Here is a 20,902-nt window from a genome sequence, read left to right as displayed (position 1 = left end):
CCCTGGGTGGCAGCAGGGGCTGGCTCAAGTCGTTGGGTCCCTGTCACCCACACAGGAGACCCGGATGGAGTTGCACGCTGCTGGCTTCCGCCTGGCCCAGCCCTGCCCATTGTGGGCATTTGGAGAGTGAGTCAGAGAATGGAGATTTACTCTTCCTTGGCCTTGAAGGTGAAATCAATCAATCAATTGATCAGGCCAGAAGTTCTTTGCAGCACCTCCCACCAAGGGGCTGTGTTAGGAGCTGAATGGTGCCCTTTGAAATTCCTGTGTGGAAGTCCCACCTTCCAGGACCTCAGCAACGGGACCTTATTTGGAAACTGGGCTTTTCAAGAGGTAAGGAAGTTAAAATACAGCCGGGCCAGAGTCTTGGGAAGAAGAGGTGATGGGGACGCAGGCCTGCACAGACCAAAGATGACGTTAGGGCTTAGGGACGAGGCGGCCACGTGCAAGCCAAGGAGAGAAGCCCACTGAGCCGGAACACACACTGCCGGGTGCCCTGACTCGGGGACCACCCACTTCCGTTGGTGAAGCCGCCTAGACGGAAGGACTTTGTAGCCTGGAACAGGGTGGAAACTATGTCCCCTCCCTAAAAACCCAGGCCAGCCTTGTGGCTGCCTCTGACCAACCAAATGTGTCAGAGGGCAGCGAGGCTGTGAGAGAGACCTGCGGTTTCCAGCTTTGCCACTCAGGGCAGTTCTGAGTCTGCCATGGAAGAGAGCCAGTCTCAGGTCCAAGAGGGCTCAAGGCCCCAGGAAGAAGAACCACAGTTAGTCCTAGCTGACAGTGGGGACAACTTCCAGAGGATGGGACCTCCCCACAGCTGTTCTCTGCCCACAGCTGCAGGAGCCAGCGCAGGTGTGCGCCACAGAGGAGCAGCCTGGCCCATCCAGCAGACTGGAAACAAAGAAGAAAGTGTTGCTGCTTGAAGCCAGTGAGCTGGGGCTGGTTTGTTACAGTCAACAGCAAGCAACACAAGTCATTGAAACACTGTAGCAGGGTTTCCACCAAACCTGTCTGTCTGGGAAAACTGGGGGAAGCCTTCAATCAGGCAACCGGGGGAACCTCTGTCTACAACTGCTACTTTCCTAACCGGTTTCCAGAATCACTATGGAAACAGCTGCCATTTATTAAGCACCTACTAAGTACGAGGTTCATAGTTAGTACATTCCTTTATTTAATCCTCATGAAGATATGTTTAAAAAAAAAAACAAAAACGCAGCACCATGGGCCTCTTCTGTACATGATGAGACTGCGACTCTGAGTGGTCTCCTAAGGTCACAGAGCTCCTGCGCCTGCTGATCCCGATTCCTAACGGGTGGAGGGCAGCCCGAGGAAGGATCCATGCTAGAAGGCAGGCACTTTGTCATCCTCACTTTGCAGACGGGAGAGGCCAGGCGGCCTGCAGTGTGGCCTCCGCAGTCCTCTGAGAGCTGCCCGGCCGTGGGGACGTGGGGTGCTCATGCACACATCCCTCCCCGGGCCGTGTGGTGTGTTCATCAGCGGCCTCGTGCGGGTGGGGGCCGCTTTCTCGCCTTCAGCACAGGGCTGGGCAAACAGGAGCCCATGAATGCGCACCCTCAAGGACTAAGTCAGCATGTGGCTGTGTAGCTCTGAGCCTTACCTGTGAGGCTATGGGGCCAATGGGGAGGTTAAGGGTCCCAAAAGGAAGGCAAAGGGCAGGAGAGAGGAGTTTCTTTAGAGTGCCAAACACAGCCCGACTGGCTGTCTTTTTCCAGTATGAGAGGCCTCAACTGCCCACTTCACAATGTCAGCCCAGCCAATCATAGCAGCCATGTGATAGCCCATTTCTCTGTGGTCCTGTCTTCCCAGGGACCCTATTCGGCATCTCCTGCCCTCCTGGGAACCAACTGGAGCCCAGTCTCTCTCTTGTTTCTTTTTTTTTAAGATTCATTTATTTATTTGAAAGGCAGAGTGATAGAGAGGGAGAGGGAGAGAGAGAGAGAGAGAGAGAGAGAGAGAGAGAGGAAAAGAGAGATCTTCCACCTGCTGATGCACTCCCCCAAATGGCCACAATGACTGGGGCTGGGCCAGGCTGAACTCAGGAGCCTACAACTCCATCCGAGTCTCCCATGTGGGTTGACAGGGGCCCAAGCACTCGGGCCATCATTTCCTGCTTTCCCAGGTGCATTAGTAGGGAGCTGGTTCAGAAGTGGAATAGCCGGGACTCGAACTGGTACTCCGTTATGGGATGCTGGCTTTGTAAGAAGGCCTAACCTGCTGTGCCTAAATACCAGTGCCGCCCCCCCACCTAGTTTGTGATGCCTCCTCATTCTGAGAAATTCTCCTTCTGCATCACGTGCAGCCCTGGCAGGCAAAGCATCCCCCACCTTCCCATGGGAGCCAGGAAGCTGGTCCTAGAGCTTACCCTTTGACCTCCCTCAGGTGCCCCACGGCCTCCAGACCTGGGGTGAAGAAAGCAAGGTCAGAGAACGGCCACGCTCTGCACCATGAGATGGAAGAACCAGGCCCACGAAAGCCGCTCTCCGTCTGCCTTCCCACCAGCTGCCACTCAGCCCCCTCCCGGCACAAGTGGGCCTCCCAGGGCCCCACACCACGGCGTCTGCCCTGAAAACCTTGTGTCCTCAGCCAGCTGTTTCCCATCTGGAGCCCAAGGAGCTTCCAGTTGCAATCAGGCCCCTGGGTAGGGCCGCTATGGGGTCGCAGGGCACCATGGGAGATCTTGTATAGGCAACCAGCACCCTTGGGAGCTGTGCTGTCAGAATGAGAAAGCAAGGGGGAACTGGTGTTGCGCACTTAGTCTCCAAAAGGGACTACAAGTGACCTTCTCCCCATCCCTGGGGCCCGGCCCACATGAACTACTGCAACTGGAGACCCAGCACCTGGCACTGACTCTCTGAACTGCCAGGGGTCGAATTAGAAGAAGAGGAAGTCATCTCACTGAATCCGCATAACACAGCCATGAGATCCTGCAGCACACTGTGTAATCTGACACTCTCCATTAAGAGGGGAGGTCTTAGCCCTCATTCCTAGACATCTGGGTGGGCTTGTGACTGCTTTCAATACAACAGAAGTGACACAAGGAGACCTGTAAGGCCAAGTCAGAGAAGGCCATGCACTTTCCTCTGGGCCCTCTTGGGGTCCCCACTCTGGGACATGTCGGTAAGAAGTCAACTACTACACAAAGAGTCAACACAGGTGCCCCTGGGGACTGCCCAGCTGAGCTCCCAGCCAACAGCCGGTGTCAACCCAGAGCCATGGAGTCCACCACCTTGGGTGCCATTCAGATGGCTACAGCTCCCCGGCCAGGCCCTTCCTAGAACTCTTGACCCACGGAGTTGGGAAGACCACAGAATACTTCTAGGATCATTTGTTGCACCACACTGGCAAGCAAAACAGATCTATTGAGACTCGCAGGGGTTGACTAACTTGCCACGGGTCACGCACCAGATAAGTGAGACAGCTGACACTCCAATCTGGTCTCTCTAGGTCCAAGCCCCAGACAACCAGCAGTGATCAGCAGGCTCACTCAGGGTACGCCTCACCTGAGTCCGTTTAGACCTCCCCACAACAGCTTGGAGGCGGGCAGACAGCAATGGTGGGTACCTGCACGGTAAGGATTCGGAACACGTGAGCACCCTGCCCAGCTCCCTGGGCCCTGATAAGATAGGAAGGTGATGCAGAGCAATGATAAGATCCCCGTGTGACAATAAACACAGACAATGGGGACAAGCACCAGGAGCTTGTGGGGGTGTTCCGGGGAGAAGGTGGCAGCTGGGAGATGGCTCTGGGTGGGGGACCCAGCCTCTGAGGCCCCCTTCATGGGCAGAGCTGTGAGAGAGTGGCAGGAAGCCCCCTGCTGCTCACGGTGGGTGGGTGGGGGGCCAGGGCCGAAATAGAAGGGGTTTTGTACATGTGTTTTATTTGCTGTTTCTAACACAGCTCTTGTCATTGAACGTCAAGGACCAAACTTCAGATTTTATGGAAAATGCAAAGAAAACTACATGCTTCTATTTCCCAAGGCACTGGCTAGCATTTCCCCATGCCAGTTTTCTAAGATGCACTTTGGAGAATTATTTTTGTTATTAATTATTATTATTATTATTTTAATTGTACATATTGATGGGTACAGTGTAATCATGCCACACATTTACTCAATATGTAATGATCAAATCAGGTTAGTTAGCATTTGCATCCCATTAAATGGTTTAAAAATACTTTTCATCCACTTGAAAGAGAAACAGACACAGAAAGAGAGAGAGAGAGAGAGAGAGAGAGGAGAGATCGATCTTCTGCCCGCTGGTTCACTTCTCAAATGGCCACAACAGCCAGGCCAGGATGAAGCCAGGAGCCTGGAACTCTATCGGGGTCTCCCACATGGGTGGCAGGGCGCTCAGTACTTGAGCCATCCTCTGCTGCCTCCCAGGCACATTAGCAGGAAGCTGGATTGGAAACAGAGCAGTCTGGACTTGAACTCGCACTCTCGTACTAGATGTTAGCATGGTGAGCTAGGGCTTAATCTGCTGCACCACAACACCAACACTCCCAGACTTTTTGTTTTCTTCGTGTTTTGCTTAGGGGCAGACATTTGGTGAAGTGGATAAGATACTGCCTGAGGCATGTGTATCCCCTACTGGAGTGCCAGATATGAGTCCAGGCTCTGCTTCCGATCCCAATCCAGCTCCTGCCAATGCCCGCCCTGGGAGGCAACAAGTGATGGTTTAAGTGCTTGGGTCCTTCTAGACCACGCTGAGAGACCTGGATAGAGTTCTGGCTTCCTGGTGTCAGCTCAGCCCCAGCCTGGCTCAACCGTGGCTGCTGTGTGCATTTGGGGAGTGAATCGCAAACGGGAAATCTCTATGTCTATCTCTCTCACTCTCAAATAAGTTAAAAATAAATTTTAAAAATTTAAATGTTTTGTGGCCGGTGCTGTGGCGTAGAGGGTTAAGCGGTGGCCTTCTGTGACGGCATCCCATATGGGTACTGATTCAAGTCCTGGATTCTCCACTTCCCATCCAGCTCTCTGCTATGGCTTGGGAAAGCAGCAGAAGATGGCCCAAGTGCTTGGGCCCCAGCAGCCATGTGGGAGACTGGGAGAACCTCCTGGCTCCTGGCTTTAGATTGGCCCAGCTCCAGCTGTTGAGGCTATTTGGGGAGTGAACCAGCAGATGAAAGATCTCTTTCTCTCTCTCTCCTTCTCTCTGTATTTCTTTCAAATAAATAAATAAGTCTTTAAAAAATTTAAATGTTTTGATCAACCTTTAATAACTGTACATATTTATGGGATACAATGTGATATTTTGATAAATATATACAATTTGTATACATTACTCTCTCCTATCAATTACTCTACATTTGGAACCTTTGAGAGTAGGGAGAAATGTAAAAAAAAAATTTTAAATAGTCCTTTATTTATTTATTTGAGAAGTAGAGAAAGAGAGGGAGAGAGCTCCCATCTACTAATTTATATCCTAATGCCTATAATAGCTTGAGCTGTGGCTGGCGCCGAGGCTCAATAGGCTAATCCTCCACCTGTGGTGCCAGCACACCGGGCTCTAGTCCCGGTCAGGGCGCTGGATTCTGTCGCGGTTCCCCCTCTTCCAGTCCAGCTCTCTGCTATGGCCCAGGAGGGCAGTGGAGGATGGCCCAAGTCCTTGGGTCCTGCACTCGCATGGGAGACCGGGGGAAGCACCTGGCTCCTGGCTTCGGATCAGTGCGGTGCGCCAGCCGCAGCGGCCATTGGGGGTGAACCAGCGGAAAAAGGAAGACCTTTCTCTCTGTCTCTCTCTCTCACTGTCTAACTTCCTGTCTATATATATATATATAATAGCTTGAGCTGGGCCAGGCCAAAGCTGGGAGCTGGGAACCCAGTCCAGGTCTCCCCCATGGTGGCAGGTGCCTAAGTACTTGAGCCATCTCCCCTGCCTCCCAGGGTACACATTAGCGGGAAGCTACATTCTCTGAGCTGGAACAGGAGTCAAGCCCAGGCATGCCGAAATGGGACATGATTATCTTAACCAGCGACCTACCTGCTAGGCCAAATGTCTAGGCCGAGCTTGGGAGAATTTTAGAGGTAGAAAAAGACTTCGTTCCTGCCCTTGAGGAGGATAAACCTGGTAGCGTCCACAAGAACGCCCAAAAGGAGAAAATTCCAAGTGCTAACAAGAAGAACCTCCACACTTGACTGCTGGCCATCTAAATTGGTACAACCACTTCAGGAAACTTTTTGGCAGTGACTTTGAAAGCTGGATGTAGGGGCTGGTATTGTGGCACAGTGGTTTAGGTTGCTGCTTGCAACACCAGCATGCACCGCAGAGTGCCGGTTCCAGTCCCAGCTACCTCATTTGCCATCCAGCTCCCTGTTAACGCATGCTGGGAAAGCAGCAGAAGATGGTCCAAGTACTTGGGCATCTGCCACCCTTGTGGGAGACCCAGATGGAGCTCTGAGCTGTAGTCATTTGGGGAAAGATTCAGTGGGTGGAAGATCTCCACCACCCCTGCCCCCCGGGCTGGGCCAGGCCAAAGCCAGGACCCAGGAACTTCTTCTGGGACTTCCACATGGGTGCAAGGGCCCAAGCACTTGGGCCATCACCTGCTGCTTTCCCAGGTGCATTAGCAGGAAGCTGGATTGGAAGCAGAGCAGCTGGGATTCAAATGACGCTCACTTGCCGATCCAGCTCTCTGCTATGGCCTGGGATAGCAGTAGAGCCCTTGGGCCCCTGCACCCACATGGGAAACCCAGAAGAAGCTCCTGGCTCTTGGCTTTGGATCGGCACAGCTCCGGCCGTTGTGGCCATCTGGGGAGTGAGCCAGTGGATGGAAGACCTCTCTCTCTGTGTCTCTGCCTCTCTCTGTAACTCTGCCTTTCAAATAAATAAAATAAATCTAAAAAAGAAGAAGAAGGCTGAACACAGACACAAGCTGTGGCCCAACAAGTCAGCTCCTGGGTATGCTTACACCCAGCGGAGGCATGGATGCCAGAAGGCACACATGCAGATCTTCACAGTGGCCCTATTCAGAATCGTCCCCAAGCAAAACCGCCCAAGCATCCATGAACGTAGCACAGCAGACACATAACATGTGGTGTGTTGCGCGGTGGAATACTACACAGCAACGAGACGGGACGAACAACAGTGCACACAATATACACGGCTTTCCTAGGCGCAATCATGGGGAGCGAAAGAAGTCACACGCACACCAGAGCTCACCCTGTAGATTCCCTTTCTACAAAGGACCAAGTCAAGCAATGCTGAGCGACGCTATCCCAAGTTAGCATGGCGGTTACTCTGGGGGCTCTAGTAACTTGAAGAAGGCACGGAGGATTTCCCAGGAGCTGGTGGTGTTCTGCTTTCTGATCTGAGAACTAGCTCTGTGAGCACAGTCATTGCACGTGCGCTAATGACGGGTACACTTTTCTCTTGGGTTGCTGAGCTCGCTAAGAAGTCGATCATTAGCATTGTCATCATCCTCATCTAGTGGGGAACGCAGGCTGAAAGCACAGAGGAGCTTCTGGCCCAGACTTCTGAAGAGACCTACACTGAAAGGGACAAAGAGGAGCTGGCATTGTGTTACAGCACGTTATATAGCACAGTGCTGTCTGCAGCCCCGGCATCCCATATGAGCTCCCGGGTCAAGCCCTGGCTGCTCTGCTTCTGGTCCGTCTCCCTGCTACTGTGCCTGGGAAAGCAGTGGAGGATGGCCCAAGTACATGGGCCCTTGCCACCCGTGAGGGAAAGACACAGACAAAGAGCTCTTCCAGCCACTGGTTCACTCCCCAAAGGGCTTCAATGGCCAAGGCGGGGCCAGGCTGAAGCCAGGAGACAGGAGCTTCTTCTGGGTCTCCACATGGGTGCAGGGGCCCACCCAAGGACTTGGGCCATCTTCTACTGCTTTCCCAGGCCATAGCAGAGAGCTGGATCAGAAGCAGAGCAGCTGGGACTTGAACCAACACCCACATGGGATGCCGGCAATACAGGCAGTAGGTTAACCTGCTATGCCACGATGCCAGCCCCCATAACATAAACTTTTAAAAAGTGAGAGAAAATGGCCAGGTTCCAGTACCTGGTTGAGTTCAGAGGCCTGGAAGGATTCACTGAAGGGAGGCCTGAAATTAAAAAGCATCATTCAAGGATGGCGAGAGAAAGAAAGGCAGTGGAAGGGGTGTGAGGAAAAGCAGGAGTTGCGACCTGTGTCCTTATGCGGCAGACGAAGGTGTGTCCTGGACGGCCAGCGAGAGGTGCTGAAGTAAGGTAAGGCCCAGTGATGACACCCCCAGAGTCCTGGGCTAGAGCTGGGCCCCTCTAAGACAATCTCAGAGATCTGCCAGGAAGCCTGCAGGTGCGGCGTGCGCCGTGGCCTCTCCCACCGGCACCTGCCCTGCCTGTGAAGTGCAGACAGGAAGAATGGGCTGCAGCACAGCCTTCTTGTCTCTCAGCACTGGGATGGCCTGTGGCCTGTCTTCCCAGCTTTCCTGAGGCTGTCGCAATGATCCAGGAGCAGACGGCGCTGCGGCATAGCGGTAAAGCCGCCTCCTGCAGTGCCAGCATCCCATATGCACGCTGGTTCAAATCCCGGCTGCTCCACTTCCCATCCAGCTCTCTGCTATGGCCTGGAAAGCAGTAGACGATGGCCCAAGTGCTTGGGCCCCTGCACCCACGTGAGAGACCCGGAAGAAGCTCCTGGCTCCTGGCTTCGGATCAGCCCAGCTCTGGCCATTGCAGCCCTTTGGGGAGTGAACCAGTGGATGGAAGACTTCTCTCTCCCTCTCTCTCTCTCTCTCTCTCCAAACACACACACACACCCCACATCTGCGTCCTCTGCCCTGTGACTTTGCAATTCATCCTTCTAAGTGGCAGTGCGCACCTCCCTATCCTGTCGGTGTCAGGACACAGGACTTGTTTTGGCCCGTGGGACACAGGCTGAAGGAACGGGGCAAGTTCTGAGTCCAGAACATAAGGAAAATGCATTTGCACCTCTGCCATCACCATGAGACCATGGCCCGGACAGCCCACTTCTCCTTGGAGGACGAGGGCCCTACGGAGCACATCTGGGCCCAGTTCACATCTGGTGTCAAGCCCAGTTGAGCACAGTGTAGAGCAGCTAACCATAGATGACCTGCAGATACAGACAGAAGAGGGGCTGGCGCTGTGGCACAGTGGATTACAGCTGCTGCCTGCAGCGCCAGCATCCCATATGGCCACCGGTTTGAGTCCTGGCTGCTCCACTTCTGATCCAGCTCCCTATTAACGCTTCTGGGAAGGCATCGGAAGATGACCCAAGTGCTTGGGCCCCTGCACCCACGTGGGAGACCTGGAGAAAGCTCCAAGCTCCTGACTTCAGACAGGTCCAGCTCTGGCTGTTGTAGCCATTTGGAGAGTGAACCAGCAGAAGGAACCCCCCCCCCCCCCCCCGGTAAATAAATTCTAGGTTTCATGGTGGTTTGTTACACAGCATTACTGTCACCCATGGCTCATAAGATACAATCTATGCTCTAAAAGCATCTCTCATCTCTCCCTCTCTGTGTGTCTTCTTACTCATCTTCATGCTATTTTAGTTTTCACAACATTTATCACAACCTAAACTGTTACATCTTCTTTTGTTCGTGTACTTATTATTCTCTTTGCACAATAAAATGTAGTAATTTCTTAAGATGTATTTTATTTATTTGAAAGAGTTACAGAGAGAGGGAGAGGCAGAGAGAGAGAGAGGTCTTCCATCCACTAGTTCATTCTCCAAATGGCCACAACAGCCAGGGCTGGGCCAGACCAAAGCCAGGAGCCAGGAGCTTCTTCTGGGTCTCCCACTTGGGTGGAAGGGGCCCAAGCACTTGGGCCATCCTCTGCTGCTTTCCCAAGCGCATTAGCAGGGAGCTGGATCAGAAGTAGAACAGCCGGGACTTGAACCGGCACTCATATGGGATGCTGGCATTGCAGGCGGCGGCCTAATCTGCTATGCCACAATGCTGGCCCCCTGAAATGTAGTTTTATGATGTCCAGGATACTATTTGGTGTCCTGCCCAACGTGGGTGCGTGTGCAAGGGTGCTAAATGATTATATGCCGAGCAGGTGCAGCATCCTTTTTCTCCTTCGTTAATGCGCCTCTTACGCAGGTTACCTTCCTGTGTGCAGCTCAGTGGCTTTGCGGCAGGCAAGAGTGAGACAGAAGTAAACCTCTCGTAGAGAGAACTCTATGAACAGCAGACCTCCAAATGTCCCTGGTGAAGCAGGAGGTCTCCTTCCCCAAGGGGCCACTCGCATGGGCAGCCTCCGGGACTCTCACACCCCAGCAGGTGGCTCGGGCCGTGCCATCAAACTTGACCAGGACGGGGCGCAGCGAAACCTCTGCACACCCTACCAGGGCTGTCTTCCCCCTTCGGAGATGCCTCCGCCTAGCAGCGCACTGGGGAAACTTCAAAGGGACTTCTGTGGCTTCCAAGAGCTGTCAGAACGTTTGCCTCCCTGGCACTGTGCCCGCATCCCACTTTAATTAAATTATATGACAGAGACACCACCATGTCAAGGTCAGATAGTCCAGCTGTCAAAGCCTAATATTAGGCGTAGGATTTTATAGCACAGAGAAAAGTATATGTTTAAACAAATTCCTTTATCTTTCCCCAATCCTCTTGCCTCTGGCTCTTGAGACAGCTACTATTAGACACTTCCTACGTGAAGAAGAATCCAGACAACTTTGTGCGGGGACCCACAGGGCTTCCCCGAGTTTCCGGACAGTCGAGGGTTCTGGGGGTCACACCTACTTGCTCGGACTTCTTCACAGCCTCTGGCCATGGCGAGCTTGGCTTCACCCTGAAGGAGCGAAGGTTCCTTCTTTCTTCCCCAATCGTCCAACCAGCCAGGCCACAAGGAAAAACGACTTTCGCTCCTCATACCATCATGCCAAGCCTGGCTAGCCAGTCTCTGGGAGAGTAGAACCCATCCGTGAGAAGCCTCTGCCGCTAGGATGCCGGGCACGGGCAAGGCTCTCAGCTACAGAACGGATGCTCACAGAGCGCATTCCTGGTTGCTTTGGTCTCTCTCGCGGTTACCAATGAGAACTCAGAGGCTGTGAACTTTTGTGCAGTCACCAAAGCACCATGGGTACCAAATGTGTTTACATTTCAAGTCTCCCCAACACCCACGAAGACCTTGCTATATGCCAAGACATTATTTTAGGTCTTTGATGTTCATCAACTAGTGCAATCCTTCCAACGCTGTGAATGGATTGAATTATTACCTTCCATTTCACAGATGGGCAAAATGAGGTGCCCAGGGGGAACTGCTTAAGGTCATGCATCTACTCAAGTGGCAGAGTCACATCTTGAACTCTGGTAGCCTAAGTACCACCAGGTCTTTGCTATAGCATCCCACAGGTGTAGTAAACGGTGATACGGCGCTGGGAACAGGCAAGCAGGGTGATGAAGAAGCAAGCGATGTCTCCACGAGGGCAAAGTATTTCTAAGTAACGTTTTAAGATACAGTTAAAGTAATTCAGACCTTTGAAGGGTTTTGAATTCTTTCCCAGGATAGGCGTGTTGGATAAATATAGCGCTGTTCAAAATCTTGCCTTCCTATAATGGGTGTTCATCGCACTATTCTTGCAACTTTTTGTGGGTTTGGGATTTCTTTTTTAACTAAAAGAATTTTTTTAAGGAATCAGCCTTAGGGCAGGGGTTTGGCCCAGGGATTTCAAGATGCTCACGTCCTATATCGAGGTGCCTGGGTTCCATACCAGGCTGCACTCCCGACCCCGGCTTCCTGTAGATGTGCACCCTGGGAGGCGGCAGTGATGGCTTGGAGAGCTGGGTTCCTCCCACAGCATCTGGGGGGACTGGATTGCATTCCCAGCCCCTGGCTTGGGCTCTAGCCCAGCTCCAACCATTACAGATATTTGGGGAGTAAATCAGCAGATGGGAGAGCGTGAGCTCGCTCTCTCTCTCTCTCTCTCTCTCCAGTAAATAAAAAGAAAATAACAGAATCAGCCTGGACAGGACTATCTTGGGAAGAATAAGCAAGAAGCTGGGAGCAGTGGGTGCCGGCAGAGAGGCAAACAGGGAGTGGGAAACTGGGATGGCAAAGGCTTCCCCTGCTCCCTGGAGCGAGCCCTCTTTCCTATCCTTAGAATGCGCTGCCACATGCAGGTGTTAGCATAACATCTGCCGCTACCATGAGGTCATCTGGGCAGAGCCTTGGGAAAGGAAGCACGGAACTCACAGTCCCCAAGTCCCTGTTCAGCACGTGGGTTGCTGGGAGGTGAAGGAAGTCTGCTTATCCAGCTGGAAGCGCACAGTGGGCAGACACACAGCATCCTCCCTCTGGCGCAAAACGCAAAGCAGAGGAGTAAAACCAGGGACTTCTCCTGCCCCAGCATGAGCACAGCAAGCTTTGCAGCTCCATGGGGCCTCTCTCTCTCTCTCTCTCTCTCTCTCTCTGGGAGACTGCACATTCCTAAAGGGGCGTGGGTCCTGGGAGCCTGGGGTCTCCCTCAGCCACCCCAACACACGCAAGCACAGTGCAGGGCTCATGAGAGCCTCAGTGGAGGCTCCTGCTCACCAGCCATGAAGGAACGCATGGCCTGACGCCCTCCCAGTTTGTATGTGTGGGTGCCTCTTGGGGCACAGATGTCACACTGAGGACAAGCGAGCAGGGATTCCAAGCCTTGACACACAGTCGGGGATACTTTTATGACGCACAAGGATAAGTAGTGGCCAAGCCTTCGCTATTGCTGTTCAAGACCTGAAGCTCCCAAGCAGGAAACTTGGGCCACCCGCAGGCCCACCAGGCCACTCAGAGGGACTGTATGATCCCTCTCTTGGTGCACTGACAACCCACTCACTCGCGAGAAGTTCTGAGTTGAGGCTTTGCGGAGGCCATTCGTTCCCTGGCTCTTGGAATCATCCACCAGAACTTGACCGGGGAGTGGGTGGTCTGAGAGGGCTCAAGAAAGGCAGCGGGGTTTCCTGGGGCTTGGGCTAACTCGGGAATGTGCCCAGGTTTTGGGGGGCGACATGGCCTGGAGAGGGCACGCTGCCAGCTGGCGCTGGCCTGGGGCCAGGGAAGTCTGAGTGAACTTGGGCCAGCCCTGTTGGCCCACAAACTCTGTAAGCTGAACTGCTGCAAGGCTCCTTGGCCTCTTTGTTTTCACTTCCCCACAGTTCTCCCTTAGTGTTGAGGAATGTGCTTTGAAGGTTCCAGCGGGTTTCGCCTCTGCTTAGGGAAACCAAGAACAGGGGCTGGGCCCAAGCCAGATGCCTTGAGGGAGGGCACCTGTGATCACACTGCGAGCGCCCCAAGGGGCAGATTGCTTGAGGGGGAGCAGCGTGGGGGTCCCTTAAGCCAGCCCCCCTTTTTGGCTGCCTCGCAGTGCTAAACCTTGGAGATTCTCAGGTTTGTTTGGTTAAGGAAGACTGTATTCCCTTCCCAGCTCCCCCGACCCCGAGAGCCTTCATTTGTCCAGGAGCTTTTGGGGATAAAGCTACACTCTTCTATTTGTCCAGGGCAGGAGAAAGAACTGAAGGGCCAGTAGGAGCTAGAACGGTGGCCTCCGTTTGCATTACAGTCATTTTCCTGATGGGCTTTGGGCAACAAAGTGTTGGCCCTCCAGGAAGGGGAAGTGAAAGCTACCTCCTTGCCCCAAGAACAGTCTCACAGGCCCAGGCTGGGACTGACTGGGGTCAGGGGTAAAAGGGTCCCCATGCTGCAGGCTGCCTGGCAGCGAAAAGTGGAACCCCCGGAGTGTTGGCTTCCATCTCCCCTTGCCCAGGCCTCTTGCCCACTGTGGCTCAAGGTCTTTGTTAGCAGGCGCATAAATGGATCAGGTCTCTTCTGCTCAGCCCTCTGAGTGCTCAGAGCACCTGTGGCCCCTTACGCCCAACATAGTGCTTTGCACACAGCAAGTGCCGAAATGCCTGGGCTCTTCGGCGGTGAGAGCACCCTGGCTCTTGCTCTCGGCCTGAGGAACTTTCCTCAAGAGCACGGAGCTCCTGGGTCTGCTCTTGCTTCGGCCACTAACGCCCTCCCCTCTGAAGCCACGTCCTGCACCGGCTTACCCGGGGCGGGCGCTCACTCAAAGCCCCGGCAGCATTGTTGCAGGATGTGCGCCAGCTGGCTCTTTATCACCAGGTGGGGCCTTTCTGCTCCTGCCTGGGCCCAGGTCCCAGAGAGGTGTCTCTCTGGACATCGGCTGAGGATTCTCCCTGGTCCTTCGCCATCTGCTTAGATTCACAACACACACTCAGTCCTTGGGCACGTGACGGGTCTGTTGCCGTCTGTCCCCACAGCCATTTATACAGCTCCAGCTCCTGCGTGCGACGGGGCCGTGGCACATGAGCAATAACTCCAGGGCCACAAGGGCACCTGGGTCATTTTTCTGCAGCCTGCCTTGTCTGTTTGGACCTCCCTCCTGCCTGGTGGTGACACCAACCCTGCTTAGGGATGTTGCGAGCTATGGCTCCCCTCCCCCACCGCCTCTGGTTCCCATTTCTCCTGGATTTCAGCCCCAGCACTCTGCACTCTGAGGCTGAGGGGACAACGCAAGGTGTGATCAGAGGGATCCCTGCCTCCCTCTCGCTCCGAAGAGTCCTTTACCCTGCCTAGGTAATTTCTGCCTTTTCCTTCCAGCTCCCTCTCAGCCTATGTATATTTAGTGCACACTGCCCTGGATAGAGTTTAATTAGGCACCAATGCACCCAGGGGCAAAAACCAAGGACCCCTCTCGGATTGAGCAAATGGGGCCCAGGCCCGCCCCGGGAGCTGGCAGCCAGCCTCCCGTGGCTGGTAAGTGACGGCTGCCAGCAGGTAGGGAGGTTGTCCATTCTCAGCTAATGATCGCCTTAGGCACCAAGAGATGGAAAATCCAGGAGGGCTGGCGAGCTGCAGGCCGCAGCCAGGGACAATTGTATGGACCAGTTTAACAGGGCCGTGGGAGGGATGGCAGAAGGAATGCTGCCGGAGCCTGCGTGTGTGTACGTGTGCGTGTGTGTCTGTGTGCATGTGCGTTTCCTAGTCTCTTTTCTCTCCTCTCCCTGCTGCCTTTCCCTTGCTACTGCTCTCGCTTTCGTTTTTCCTCTTCTGTTTCTAGCCCACGCGAGTTGAAATTAGAAGGGTCTTTGAATTCATTTATTTGTTTTAATAAAGACAGCATTTTTAAAGCAGCATATTTGCAGCAATTGAGTGTTAAACTAAACACCAAGCCAACTAAATGTGTTAGGGGGAAATGAAAAGTCAGTTTACAAGAAACATATAATTAACGCGTTCTTTGACTTTCCCTAAGCCTTTGTCTGGCAGAGGACAAGACAGAGGAACCGTAATCAACTTTAATAAAATGAAAGATGGTGTCGAGGCAAAAGAGGAGCAAAAAAGTTTGCACGGGGAACAAAAGCCGGGGGGGGGGGTGTCCTGAGTTATAATAAACATGTTTCAGAAAAGCAAATCTTTTGTTTCCTTGTTTTGAGTCCACAGCCATTTTCTCCCCCCCAAATTGGAAGGCTCCAGCTTTGTAGTGTACCTGTAGAGAGGAGACGGAAGCCGAGAGCTGCAGCGGGGAGGGGGGAGGGGCAAGGGGCCCACAGGAGATGCACCGAGCGTCAGGAGGCTGCTGAGTTGGGGCTACTGGAGATCACCATTGCACAACGCCACAGTCTTCACACGGCCCTGACTCCCAATAAACTCCTCCCCTCCTCACCCCTTGGAGAAAGTGAAATAAGACATTAGAGTTTCAATAATCTCATATGGTGATGATCAATCAAAACCCAGAGGAGAAGGCCAATTTATAGAAATTGTATCTGCTTCACTGGGCGGCTGGAACCAAGCAGCTGAAAAGAACACACTGCTATGGCCTGGGATATGTAAAGTTGCCCCCAAATGACAAACGCCAAAAATCACTGCCTGGACACACAGGGCCTTTTCAAAGGCAGAGGGTGCTCCCGGGAGAGAGGCCTCGGTTTGGGGATCACTGGGCGGACCTCTGCACACGGTTAGGCCACATCAAAGCTATTTCTTTTTATTATCTTTGGGCTATTTTAAGTTGGAGTTTCCATCTTTCTCGTTGGTTTTATCACCAAGGAAGTTTATTTGCTGAATTAACTTTTAATGGACCCTCGACTTTGTTCTTCAAAGTTGGCTTCTAGAACCGGGCCCTTTTGTAGCCAGGACTCCTCCAGCCTTTGCGATCAGGTTGCCTTCGTGACCCCCGCCCCCCACCCCAATCCTGGAGGTGAAGGGCTCGGCCTCTGTTAACTCCTTGCCTGCTGGTGTCTTTTCTCTGTAGCTACTAATCACCTCCTTTTGATCATTGCCAAGTTCTCAGGTTGAAGGAAGGAGAAGGGACCTCTTGACCATTCTGGCTGGCTTTCCACATGAGCCTGAAAATGTGGACAAATTTGAAACATCTGCCGGGCTGCTTTGGTCTGATTGCTAAAATATGCCGACCTCAAGCCCCCTCCGCCCCCGCCCCTTTTAATCTGTTTCATATTCACAAATTAAGCATTTAGTCTGGGTAATAAATCAGGGCGGTTTACGAGGCTCACACGAGACAAACAAGCGAGAAGGGCGCGACACAGGCCCCTGGAAGGCGAGTGCACGTAGCCGCCAGGAGCGGGGAGCTCCACACGCTCGGACGCCGAGAGTAGCCCTGGCGTGCCCCGACACGCCGCCAGCACCCACACTTTGGCGGGTCACAGAACAGGCTGGGTGGAGGGTGCAGGGGAGCAGCCCCAGCCCGGGGTCCACACCCCCTCGAACCTTCCGCGCGAACCCGCGGCGCCCGCCCCGCCCCAGCTCTGGGCAACTCGGAGCCCCCGCCCTGCCCCGCCGGGGAGCGGCCACAGGCAAAGGCGACAACCTCCCTGGGCACGCGCGCGCGCGCACACACACACACGCACACACACACCCTGTAGTGGACCCATGAAGCCTCTCCGGGCCCGAGAAAGCTGGATCCCCTCCCCCACCGCTTCCATCTGGCTGGGCTCGGCCTTAACGATCCCAGGCCGACATTCACCAGAGAAGCAAAAGACCCCTTCCACGTTCACGTGTGACCTCCACGAAGCCTGGACGCTGTCGCCTCCCCTCCCTAACCTCTCCGCGCTGCCAGTTACCAGGTTTTGGTCTCATCCACCACAAAGCTACTTTCAGATTCAGTGTGTGTGTGCGCGTGGGGGGGTGTAGTACGTGGAGGGGGCTCTCCTTCACAGTGGACCGAGGCTTAAGACGGACTTGAGGAGGGGAGCAAAGACACAAACGGCCCGGGCCTCCGCTGCAGAAATCCCTGCCCGGGTTTTTAGTGGGGTGCCCAAACTCAGGGGGATCCAATCTGTGTAGCGAGAAGCAGGCTTGGGGCCAAAGGGTCTCGGGCCAGTCCCAGCCCAGGACCTTGGGAGACCTCGGAGGGGAGAGCGGCTCCGGGATCACCTCGTCCGGGCCTCCGTTGTCCTGCTACGCTCAAGTTCCCTCTCGACCGACGTTCTCGCGGCTATGGTGGGACGCCGCGGCGGCGAGGCGGAGGGCGGGAAATCGGAAAGGCTGAACCTGCAGCCCGCTCCAGACCTAGGGGGAGGCAGATGAACAATTCCCCACCCCAGAACCCAGTCCGCACGTCGCCCTTCCTCTTCCCCTAGCACATATTCCGACTGCGAAAGCCATTACCGCCGGCGCGCGAGAGACTTTTTAAATATTTACAGCCCGCTCTCCGCACGGTAGCCTGATCCATCTTGTGGGCGCGGAGGCGGGGCGCGGGGCTCCGCTCTGGCGGAGGCGCGGAGTCCGGGCGGGGGGCGCCAGCCGCCTCCCCCGGCGGCTCCCAGAACCCCCCACCTGAGCTCCCCCCAAGGCAGGGAGGGGCCCAAGACGGCGCGCAGCGCGCCCAGGGCTCTCCCAGGGCCTGGGCGGGCGGGGGGACAGCGTCCGGGAGGAGGGAGGGCCGGGAGGCTGATTTAAAGGTTCTCACCGGGAAGCGAGCGAGGCACAGACCTGAGAGCCGCCGCGCGGTGAAATCCGAGGAGCTCTCTTGGCGAGGAGGGGCTGTCAGAGGCCATTTATCTCTCGCCAGAGTGGAGGCTCGGCTCCCACACCGCCCGCGAGTAACAATGGCAGCGATCAGCAGCTCTGCACGCGCTTCAGTGCATGAATGGATTGCGGAAGATGCCTGCGCTCGGCTCAGCTCCGTCCGCTCTCCGAGAGCCCCCGCCCCACCCGCCGCCCCCGCCCCCGCCGCCTCCCTCGGTCCCAGCCTGCGCCTTGCGCCTCGGGCTTCGCAAGTTGGGCCCCGCGGCGCGGTCACTCTCACCCAAACGCCCCGCCGCCCCTCCCCCCTGCCACCCCCCGCCGCCGCCGTTCCCAGGGCCTTGGCACACCGCCATCGAGTGTCATTAGGGGCTGAAACTTGACACAAGCCTTCCCGGCCTCCCCGGCGCAGACACCCCCGCCGGCCCCCTCCCTCCCTTCTTCGCTCCCCTCGCCCCTCGCGGCAAGTTTACTTTCAAGGAGTTGGACCGTGTTTCCGCAGCGGCGTGCGGGCTCCGAGTGGGGAGAGAGAGGGAGCTGGGCAGGGCGTCCTCACCTGCCCGGCGGCCCAGGGTATTCGCAGGTCCCGCACCCAAGGCCGGCTCTCCGTCCCCCACCCCTTGTGGCCGCCGAGGCACGCAGAGTGCCTTGCGCCGAGCACTTTGCCTATGCACTCCGACCCCGCGCACCCCGGCCCGCCCACACGTCCCACCAACTTTCGAGTCAGCGCCTGAACCGTGTACCCAGATTGTCCTTCCAGTATGGAGAGTTGAGAGGGTGCCACAGACTGCCAGGTCGGCTCCTCCTCGACTCTGGAAAGTCGGTCTCCTAAAAGCACCCCCCGCCCCGTTTCGGCTTAGCGTTGAGAGCAGCGGGGATATTCTTGGGTTTGCTTTGGTGGAACTGAACCAGAACTTCGGGGCTGTTTCTGAACCAGGGGGCGCCGAGCCCCAGATGCGTCAGCTGGGTGTGTTGGGGGGGGAGGGGGCAGAGGGGTGGAGGGACGCAAGAGGTGGGCACCCGCAGAGACCCTAGGACGGCGCCAAGTCGCCCACGGGAAGACACCGAGCTGAGCCCAGGTGCCGGAAGACGGCCACACGTGCGCAAAGACGCATACAGAGACAGAGCGCGACTCGCCAACCCAGGAGACTGCGAGGAGAGGCGAGAAGCTGGCAGAGAGACAAAGCGGGAGGAGAGAGCCAGGCAGGCTCCGCCGCAGACCCGGAAAGGCAGGCAGCGGCAGCCGCCCGAGCCCCGACGCGGAGGCGTGCGCAGCCAGGCCCTGCCTGGCATATCCCCATTTGCGCGCCTAGGGACCCAGACACCACGTCTCAGCGGAGAGTCTGCTGCCGGAGCTGGTCTCGATCGGGCCTGGGCTGGCCTGGCGAGCCTGCTGGAGCCTCCGCAGCAACTGGCAAAGTCCCGGGAGTGGTCTTCAGCGACCCGACCCCTGAGGTCTCCGCCCCTCCTGGAGCCCTGAACAAAGGTAGTGGGGGAAGAGGAGCTGGCCACGGTCGGTGGACACGAGCGTGGTCCTTGGAGAGTTCGGATCTCCACTAGTGTTTATCTAACTTGGCGACGCTGGAGGGCTGCCAGCCTCCATCGAATTTCCATTTGGGCTTCCCATCGCAATACCCTTCGGGCCTTGCCCACGCCCGGACCTAAGGGCCATCGGGAATCCAGCTGGACTTCTCGCAAGGAGAAGCGTGTCATGTGGACAGAGGTCCCCAGACTCAGGCTCTCGGCGACTCCCCCCACCGTCAGCACACCGGAACCATCCATGCACCCCCTAACACACACACCCGGTGCCTACACCCTCCCCCCTGCGCGATGCAGGCTCTGAAGCCTCGGGCGGCAGCCGCGGAGTCGGCGGCGGCGTCTCCTCCCTCGAATGAAGCCGAGCGCTTCAAAGTGGTAGCTTTGCATGCACTCGCTGCTCCCACCCCCACCACACACGCACGCGTGCGCGTGCACACACACACACACACTCATTGTCGGCTGGGAGTCCTCCCAACCTGACTGCCTAGCGTGAACGCAGCAGCAGAGCACCGAGCCCGGGACCCCAGCGGATGGAGGTGGCCGAGGGAGTGGAGGAGCAGGCCGGCGGGTGGGGGAGGGGGCTCCTGTCTGCGAGAAAGAAGGCAGCCAGGAGAGGCAGCCTGCAGGAGGGGGAGCATAAAGAGAAAGCCAACACTAATCCCTCAGCCTGCCTACGTGGGGCCTGACAGTTTACAAAAGCCTTTTCCCTGAATATTATCTCATTTGCGCCAGCCTCACCGCTGGGCTGGGAGGCAGGCAGGGCAGGCAACGTTTCCCCCTTTAGCAAAGAAGGGAAATGGGGCCCAGACAGGTTAAGAGAGGTCTGTAGGAGGGTCACAGGGCTGAGAATGGTAGAGGAGGCCCGAGGCCTGGGGTTTCCTGCCTGAAGTTCACTTTCCTGTTCAATAGTTGTGTGTGTGTGTGTGTGCAAGGGAAGGGGGCTTGCTGGACCGGAACGAACAGTCCGGTTAGGGAAATCCAGGAAGGAAGGACATAGCCCCACACCTCTTCCTCTGCCGAGGTCTCACACAACAGCAGCCTAGAGCTGGCCTCCAACCTGCCTGCCTACGGCGGACCTCCTAGTGTGTGGCTGTGCCTTTAGCAGTGACCATTGCAGAGGTCCTGTACCCTCTCTGGGAGGCCCCGCTCAGCTCCGGCTCCGCAGCCATCAGCCGTCCGCTCTGCCTGTCATCCCCGCCCCCAGCCTCGGCTGCAGGATGCCTTGCGTCCAACTGTGGTTTCCGGGCAATAAAACAACTATTAAAGTCTCAGGCACGGCTGGCGATTTGCATCACATCCTCTCGTGCATGGATTCAATATTTAATACACAATATTGAATACGGATATTAAAAATCAATAGCTGAGGACCCCTGGGGAGGAGACACAGTGCGATC

General features: G+C 55.7%; 1 protein-coding gene across 2 annotated transcripts in view; it reads right to left on the bottom strand.

The window, feature by feature from the left end:
- The window catches only part of BCOR (BCL6 corepressor), an 83,282-nt gene extending 65,259 nt beyond the window's left edge, over positions 1-18,023 (bottom strand). Inside the window, exon 1 of one of the 2 annotated variants that reach the window (XM_062183316.1) lies at positions 17,937-18,023. The gene's annotated coding sequence lies outside the window, so the exon portion shown is untranslated. Of the gene's footprint in view, positions 1-17,913 lie in introns of both variants that reach the window. The other variant, XM_062183315.1, reaches the window with a different exon arrangement.
- Between the last annotated feature and the right edge of the window lie 2,879 nt (positions 18,024-20,902).

This window comes from Lepus europaeus, chromosome X, assembly GCF_033115175.1.
Source record: "Lepus europaeus isolate LE1 chromosome X, mLepTim1.pri, whole genome shotgun sequence".
Taxonomy (NCBI): Eukaryota; Metazoa; Chordata; class Mammalia; order Lagomorpha; family Leporidae; genus Lepus; species Lepus europaeus.
Note: the sequence above shows the minus strand (reverse complement) of the source record. Positions and strands in the feature narration are given on the sequence as shown.